The 8,571-nt window shown below is 33.8% G+C and overlaps 1 long non-coding RNA gene across 1 annotated transcript; it reads left to right on the top strand.

Annotated features, from left to right (window-relative positions):
* The first annotated feature begins 6,427 nt into the window (after positions 1-6,427).
* On the top strand, positions 6,428-7,366 carry LOC137826122 (uncharacterized). The gene is made up of 2 exons (XR_011083414.1): positions 6,428-6,653; positions 7,064-7,366. It is a non-coding gene; the product is annotated as an uncharacterized lncRNA (long non-coding RNA).
* The last annotated feature ends 1,205 nt before the right edge of the window (positions 7,367-8,571 follow it).

Here is an 8,571-nt window from a genome sequence, read left to right as displayed (position 1 = left end):
TGTCGAGTAGGCCGACATGGCCGAGAACAACCCATAAATCCACAGTTAATAGTAATTAAGCCAGTTTAGTGGTAAAACATGATTAAGACATGATTGAACCGTCTTTTATACCCACGAGAAGGTCCAGGATAGTTGAGGCCCATCAAAAGGTATAAATATCAGAGGAGACCAAACGTCAAAGGTAATTTTCACTCTCAACTCACCTGCATATTGTACTCAGACAAACTTGATCTTGCAGGTCCTCCCCCCCCCCCAACTCATATGGGTGAAAGGAAGAATCGATTGAAGACCATTGCGCCTGGAGGTCGTGAAGACCGAAAGATGAAGACAAAAGGAGTCACTCTTGGAAGAACCAGACCTTGAAAGAACATGAGGGATATAAGGTTACGGGAAGATAAATGAGTGGGCAATGTGATACTTAAGGATAAATTTATGAGGCTTTTCTGTATTGGTTCTTACAAGGAATCTAGACTTTGGCAAGTAAGGGAAAGAGAATTTAATCTTGAGTGGTCTTGGAAGATAGGATGGAGAAGGATTTGTTTGAATGGAAGAGGAACCAAGAGCAATAGTTGTTACATCTTTTGGGACAGAAGAGTTTAAAAGTGGATAACATGGATATGTGGGTTTGGAAAGATAGTGAGACAAATGAGTACACGGTCAAATCTGCGTACAAGATTCTTAAAGAGGAAGCTCAAGGGAACGAGGTGGCCATGTACAAGAGTTTTTGGAGCATAACGGCCCAACCATCATCTTATTTCACAACATGTAGGGTTATGGAAGATAAAATAACGACTAATGTGAATTTGGAGAGAAGAGGGATAAGTATAGGAAGCAACATTTGTTGTATGTGTAGGGAGGAAGAGGAAATGACATCCCACCTTTTTTGCACTTGTAGAGTTGTTTGGCTCGTGTGGTCTAAGTGTTATGAGTGGGTGGGGTGTGCTTCGACAGATCATTGGGAGCCAAAAAAACACTTTATAAATTTTAAATTGAGTGGTATCAATGATATTGGTAATCAAATTTTGGGTTGTGTGTGGATAGCAGTTATAGATGAAGTGTGGAAGCATAGAAATAATAAGATTTTTAAAAGTGGTAAGATAGACTAGATAGAGATTTTCACAATGGTGCAATTGAAGGTTTGGTCATGGGTAACATCCAAGGTTCATCTGGCAAGCTTTTCGTATTCTAACTGATGTCTTGAACCGTTGGTATGTATGAAGTTTATAAAAAAAAGCATTAGGAGGGTGGAGCGTTTGACCTTTGAGATGTAGAACATGGGTTTTGATGAGATGTGGGGTTTGTTGCTGTAGATGGTTTGTAATAAGTTTTATGTTTGTTATCATTTTCTGTGTAAGGAGTCTTAAGATGTCATGTTTGTATTAGTTTGATCTATTTTAAAACTCTGATTTTGACACGCTTGTGTATGTAAATAAGTTTGTGAAGACTTGCTTGTATAAGAGTTGAAATATTCTTGAAATATCTCTATTATTTATTATTTTTTACTAATTAAAAAAACTATAAATACATTATTTATATTATTTTTAATCTATCGGTAAGCTAAACGAACATTATTTTTTTCAGCATATAGTGTGGATTAAAGCGGCACTATCTATAATTTAATATATAAAATTAAATTATTTTATGTTCGTCAAATCGATTCTAAACATTTTACTCGTATACTGGTCAGACACTATTTACTATCTAGCATCCGTTTTTTCTGTCTTTATGTATCTGTTTACTCCATCCTTATCTGATAGATGCTTATGGTGTAAAGTGACATTAATGTAACTAATTTTTTTTCTTCTTTTATACACACAAAAATGAAAATGACTTAGAAATTGAAAAAGAAAAACAGTGTTTAAATCCATTTAAAGCCTTCTACAGTGCGGCGATTTTTATAGCAGTATGGTTGTAGTAAACCATTTCGATAAAATTGATTATTTGAAACTTAATCTAGTTAGAAGAATTGAAGATATACGACACCTATTTACGCTACAAACCTCTCAATTTTTTATGAATTTTAGTATTAGTTATTTTTTAAATTACTACTTTAAAAATTATAAAATGATTTGTAAATTGGTATCTAAATTAGCTACTAATATTTTAGATTTTAAATGAGCCTCTAAAAGACTAATAAAGACTAGTTTATAATATAAAATAGTTAGTAGCTAAAACCTTGATAGCTAAGAGTTAAATACTAATTTAGAAACTACTTTACAATTTTTTATTAATAATATAAACTAATTTTTTTTATTAATAATAGAAACTACTTTATAAACTTTTATTAATTATGGAAACTACTTTATAAATTTTTGTTGATAATATAAACTACATTATAAAAAATTTATTAATAATAGAAACTAATTTAAAAATTAATAATTTTTTTAGTTTATAAAATGGTCTATAATTAAATCAATATAGTAACTAATTATTTTGGTATCTTAAATTAGTTTCTATTTAATGATTTTCTTGTAATGTAAGCTTATAGAGTATTAATAATCTTCATCAACATTTCTTCCGTATCTTTACCATTTGCCATTGATAAATTATGAGTATATATATAACAAGAAGGCATGAGACTCCACATATCATCTCCTCAATAAAGATGACTTTACTCCAATGAAGGCATGCCATTTGTCACTCTCCTAATGGAAAGGATTTGCACCAATAAGGTGGTAACACTTGTCACACTCTCATTTGAGAGATTTTAAGAGATTTTCTCCTACAAATATGAGTCTTTTGTACATGATTTTTTATTTTGATTTGAGTAATGAAATGTTATCTAAATTTTGAAACATTTCTACTTGTTCAAAGTTCTATCTATAGTTGTCTTCTTGCTAGACAGTTTTCTAAACTCCTCATAGAGGTATTGGTCTAACGTCATTTTAGAAATTGAATGCTAGTCTAATCTCAGATAGATTCACAATCATAATTTTCATCTCTTTCAAACTTTCTACAATTCGTCAAGCTTCCGCTATCAATCATCTTCCGTTGAAGAAATTCAAATAAAAAACAATGATAAAGAAAATCTATAAATGAATATGCAAATTAAGCCCTTTGTGAAGTACCAACCTTAATAAAATATTTAAAATTATCTAGTAAACATATTAGAATAAACGCAAATGAGAAGTAATGTAAGTAGAAGATTCAATCAAACGTGTTGATTTTTGTTGACAATATAATGAGTTAAGTAACACTATAATTTATAGGTGGAATGGAAAGGGTAGTTGCTAGTAAGTTCCATATAAATTTCATAGGCATTTTCATATTTGGTTATCCGTGTGAGTAGTCCATAGCCATTACCACCAATTTATTCTTCCACCATTGTTGTCTGTTGGGAGAAATTTAATGGCAATATTAAGGTGATATTCTATGTCCTTGGTGACCAAGTATGATAAAGAAAATTCGAATCCTTGAAGTTTCTTCTTTAAGGACCACGTTGTTCGAATATGGAAAGGGGTTTGAAGATAAGCCATATATTGATAATTGCAATTATTCCTTCATACCTACTCATAATCATAGTGTCTCAAATTGGGACATACAATCATCTTCTCCTTGACAATTTCTCATCCATCACATGCCACTTAATTAAAGTTGGTTCTATGTATTTGTATGTCCATTATACAAATTAGAAATGCTTGGTTAAATTAGCCTTTTGTCTATGTATGGCTAAATGTAACACTATCAAAATTTGGAGAATATTTTTTATGAAAACGACATGAAAATTCTTTATACATAAGAAAAAGAAAGGAAAAGAGGAATAAGGGTTTTTTTTCATGGGACAAAGCGAAGCGAAGAATGTGATTTTGGGGACAAGACAAGGATTGAAACAAACACGAACACGAAAAAGAGTTCTCAGAATCTTTCATGAGCTGAAAATCAATAGAGTACTTGCGTTGGTTAGTTGTTAATTTCCTTGCAAAGCATCACATTATTTCAGTAGTGAAAAAAAAAAAACTTTGAATATATGGAATAAGAAGTAGGAATAACATAATCAAAATATCTGATTCTTGAACATGAAATTTGTTAAAATGTGTATAATAATGATTTGACCGTGGATGATGAATCAATAACAATATCTAAACTATGTTTTTGTTCTCGTGTGAAAGGGTAGGGTCCAAAGAACTATTGACAGAATCGTCTTTTTTTTCTATCGGTTGATTGTACTCCTCTTGGACTTCATCCCTCGTTCTTTCCTAGCCTCGATTCTCGGTCTCCTGGTGATTCCCGAATGAGTACCTGTAGAAGGCACTCCGACACTCAAGTCAGCAAAATGGTTCGATACTAGTTATGGGAGTACTGTAGATAATGATATACCTGATTCTTGGAATATGTGATATTTATATTACCTTATTGGATCTTCCTTGTTAGACCAAATTAGGGAGTTGGATCGTGCTTAGGATTATATTACCTAGCTCCTAATCACGGATTAGCTTTGCTAACCTTGGTTGAGCATAATTGGACTTGAGCTATGTCCGTCGGACGTGGACCTTGATTATACTCAGTCGATCCAATGATAGAGTCCAATACGTTGCATCTGTCATACGACCTCACGGTACAATTTTCTTATCATATTTGACCTAACTAAACTTTAGAAACAATTGTCCTACATGGTTTAGTTGAGTGAATGAGTGATAATGCATAACGTAGGACCACACCATGCAAGCAGCAATACTGTGATCATAGTTCACAGCTGTGAGTTGTGAAGCATAAGTAAAATCCAAATAGTAGTAGGGAATTGATGATTATTCATTAGGTGAGGGACCATGACTACAAAATACGTGAGAAGTTGAACAAGTGAAGATGCCATTCCATAAATGGAAAGCAAGAACATTTATTTGTCAAAATATTTTGCAAAGAAATCAACACTCTAGCATGGGAATGATTTTGGTAGGGATAACAATGTGTACTGTGTAGGTACGACCAAACAATGTGTTAACGTCACTAAAATACTTTTGCATTTCCTTCCAACAATTAGTTCGGGTATACTTGCAACATTGCAACCCTAATTCTTCCTTCTTTTTTTCTTGGTTGGAATCATAAAAGGAAACTAAAACTAACTTTTCTTTCACTCCCTCATCTTTTTCTTTCCATAGCTCATCGTCACGACCAAAGATATTTTCGAAAAAAAGTTACACAATAATATACCTTAATAGGATTTTTTTTTTTTTTTTTTTGGCTTTCAACTCGGAAAGATCCATATATAATAATGTAAGGAGTAGAATACAAAACAAATATGCTATGAGATGTTTTTCTCTACCTACACACAAAACCAAAATGGTTTGATTTAAATAAACCAAATCTTTTTATGCAATTAATTATGACGTGTTTGGTTTATAGTATTCACATCTCACATATAATTCTTTCTGTTCCTGCTAGGGAGATGGGACCTAGAGAACTGTTGAAGTCTTCTTCTCCTTCCTTCGGTCGGTCAGGTGACTGGGTAGTGAACTGAGGTTCTCTTCGCCCTCCTGCTTCTCCTTCGGCCCTCGGCCTCAGCTGAACACCGGATGGTGGGGTACCTGCGAAGGCACTCCGACGCTCAAGTCAGTAAAGCGGGTGGTCAGCTCTCAAAGTGATAAATGACATACCTTACTCCTTGGGATGCGTACTATTTATATTATTCTAGTGGGCCTACCTTGTTGGGCCCATTTATCGAGGTGGACACCTCTTAGGTTTGCATTACCTAATTCTTAATGATAGATTAACTTCACTGATCTTGGTTTGAGCGTTAACTGTAATAGGGGTCGGCCATCGGCCAAATCATCATGGCATGGGTCGGCCATCGGCCATGTTCCAGTGGTCTCGATCGTCTCGGCCAAGTCTTCTAAGATCTCGACCTCTCGATCGTCTCGGCCTCCCGGCCAAGTCTTCTAAGGTCTCGGCCCCTCGGGCAAGTCTTCTAAGGTCTCGGCTCCTCGGCCGTCTCGGCCAAGCCTTCCAAGGTCTCGGCCTCTCGGCCAAGCCTTCTAAGGTCTCGGTCCCTCGGCCTCTCGGCCAAGTCTTCTCAGGTCTCGGCCTCTCAGCCAAGTCTTCTAAGGTCTCGGCCTCTCGGCCAAGTCTTCTACGGTCTCGGCCTCTCGGCCATACCGGTACACTTTCATTGTCATCGAATTCCCAAACATGTACTTAATTTAAGAATTAAGAATTTGTTATGTTTCTGTAATATGTAAGTTGCAATTATCCCACTCAAAAAAAAATAAAAAAAATCCAAGCAACCAAATTTTCTTCTTCACATAGTCATTATCTCAAACACCTCAACTTCTTTTTTGTTAGGTCTCAGATTTGTCCGATAGAATCGAGCACTATTAATTTTTAAAATAAAATTTTCACTTTTACTTAAAAGCATATATAAAATAATAATATCGTAGTTGCATGTAATGTGAGTAAAGGGCCTCCATATGGCGAGATTAAACCAGCCCAATAATGTTATGGGCCTCTTTCTATTGCCTCGCTCCTGTTCTTCGTTCTTCACTGCGCCTTCGTTTTGAATCGTTGTCACTGTCACTGTCACTGTGATTTCTTCATTGTTCCAATCTTTCTTTTTCATTACTAATGGCTTCTCTCTGTGTGTCTTCACCTTTACTCACTTTTATTCTGCATCATCACCGGTTTTTGCTCATGGGTTTTCATAAAAGCTTCAAACTTTTTAGGTATTAAAGTAATTTCTATTACAATTATTATCTGTGTTAGTTTAGAGACATTGGGAATTTTAGTTAGGGTAATAAGCATGCATTTGTTGTACCATGACTGGTTTATGTTGTTATCTCACTCTTCATCACATTAGTGTACCATGCACTGCTTGATCAAGCAAAACAATGCTTCAATAGTTTACAAAACCAACTACATTTTTCGTTGGATTGTCACTGTTTTATGACATTTTTAGTTCTTCTTGTACTTTGCTTATTTCATACTTATTTTGTTGAAATATTTTCTATATTTGTTATATTGTTTTTTACTTTTAGAAGTTGTTATTTTTTTACAAAATCTTAAACATGAAAATGTTCAAAAATAAAAAGCAAAATCTTATTTATTCTTTATGTTTGCAATATTTTCCTTGCAGATCAGCAATTGGGTTTTGCAAAAGCAGACCTGAGTATGTTAAATTTGATACCTTAAGGTGTTTAACTGGGATGCCCGAAGTATGCATTCATGGAAGTACCATTTTTTTCATATAGATGATGAGCTGAGCTTTTCAGGTGAAGTCATTAACTTGTTTCTCTGGCTCATTATCATGGCATGAAATGGCATCCACCAATTTTTTATCCTGTGCATGTATGAGTTATGACAATTTATGGTTGTAAACTTGTGCTCATTAATGATATTTCTGAGGACAAACCCTTACATATAATTCCTCAGTTCTTGTTGTTTATGTTATCATCTAATCAGAAATCGACTTTTAGTTCAGTAATCTGCGTAGTAAAAGATTTGGCTTAAAGAATTGTGCATATTACCCAAATGAAGCTTCAATTCTGATAGAAGAATAACACTAGCAACATCTAATAAAGTAGTACAATTAATATATCTTAGTTTTTGTTTTATTTTCAATTTTAAGTTACTTATTTTTCTTATCTTAATTAAACTTGGTCATTTAAAGCTGTAGACAACCTTGTTATGCAAAATTCTCAGACTTGGATTGGTGAATAGATGCCTGGAATAGTTAGATAATGAATCTGTGACCATTTAGCAGCAGTGAGGACAGTTGTGATGGTAGTTGATTATTGAGGGGCTAAAAAAGTGATGTGCATTCACATCCAATTGGAAAATTGAAGAAAGGAAAGATAGTGTATGGTGTGGTTGTGTGTGCTGCCGTGCAAAGGAGAAGATGTGATGGAGGTGAGGTGAAGTTTGATGAAAATGCTGAGATGGAATCAGAGTTTTTGGGCCAGTGCCCCATCTTCTTAAATTTTTCTTAAATCTCATTAATTTGTAAGGTGTTGTTATATAGTTATGAAATGAGTTTTTGAATCATCATTTTTTGTTTGTAAATGTTCAATTTGTCATCGTTTTGGTTTCTAAATTTAGGATTTATCATTATAATTTACTATCAGATAAATGTAATTGCAATTTCAAGCTTTGAAATAACAAGCAACAAGCAAAAGGGGTACAATATTCTTGTTTGTTTGGTTCATGTATGGTCATGATTGCATGAAACTTTGTGTGTGTGTGTGTGTTGTATTTTGCTTTATTCATATTAAATCCTCGTTCCTGGTCTTATGCAAAGTTATCCAATAATAAAAGTTATCAATCTTTTTTTCTGTAAAAGAAAAATGGAACCATTCTGATATCTCTCAATGGTGTTCCATCTTACAAAACCTTTTTTTTTTCTTATAAAAATTACTAATATCGTATTAACGCTGTTCGAACATGAAATTTCATCGCTCTTAACTTCTTCTCTTTTTATCTTTTTTCTTATCTATATAGAAAACGTGATTACGTGTGTGTGTATATTCTAAGAGATACAAGCGTGTGGGGTCATTTAAAAACATTCAATATTCTTACGCTATTAAACAAAGTTTTTAGCATAATATGAATTTAATTAATTTAACTATTCAAAAATTCACGTACATG

This window comes from Phaseolus vulgaris, chromosome 8, assembly GCF_000499845.2.
Source record: "Phaseolus vulgaris cultivar G19833 chromosome 8, P. vulgaris v2.0, whole genome shotgun sequence".
NCBI lineage: Eukaryota > Viridiplantae > Streptophyta > Magnoliopsida > Fabales > Fabaceae > Phaseolus > Phaseolus vulgaris.
The sequence above is the reverse complement of the archived record's forward strand: the minus strand, read 5'-3'. Positions and strand labels throughout refer to the sequence as shown.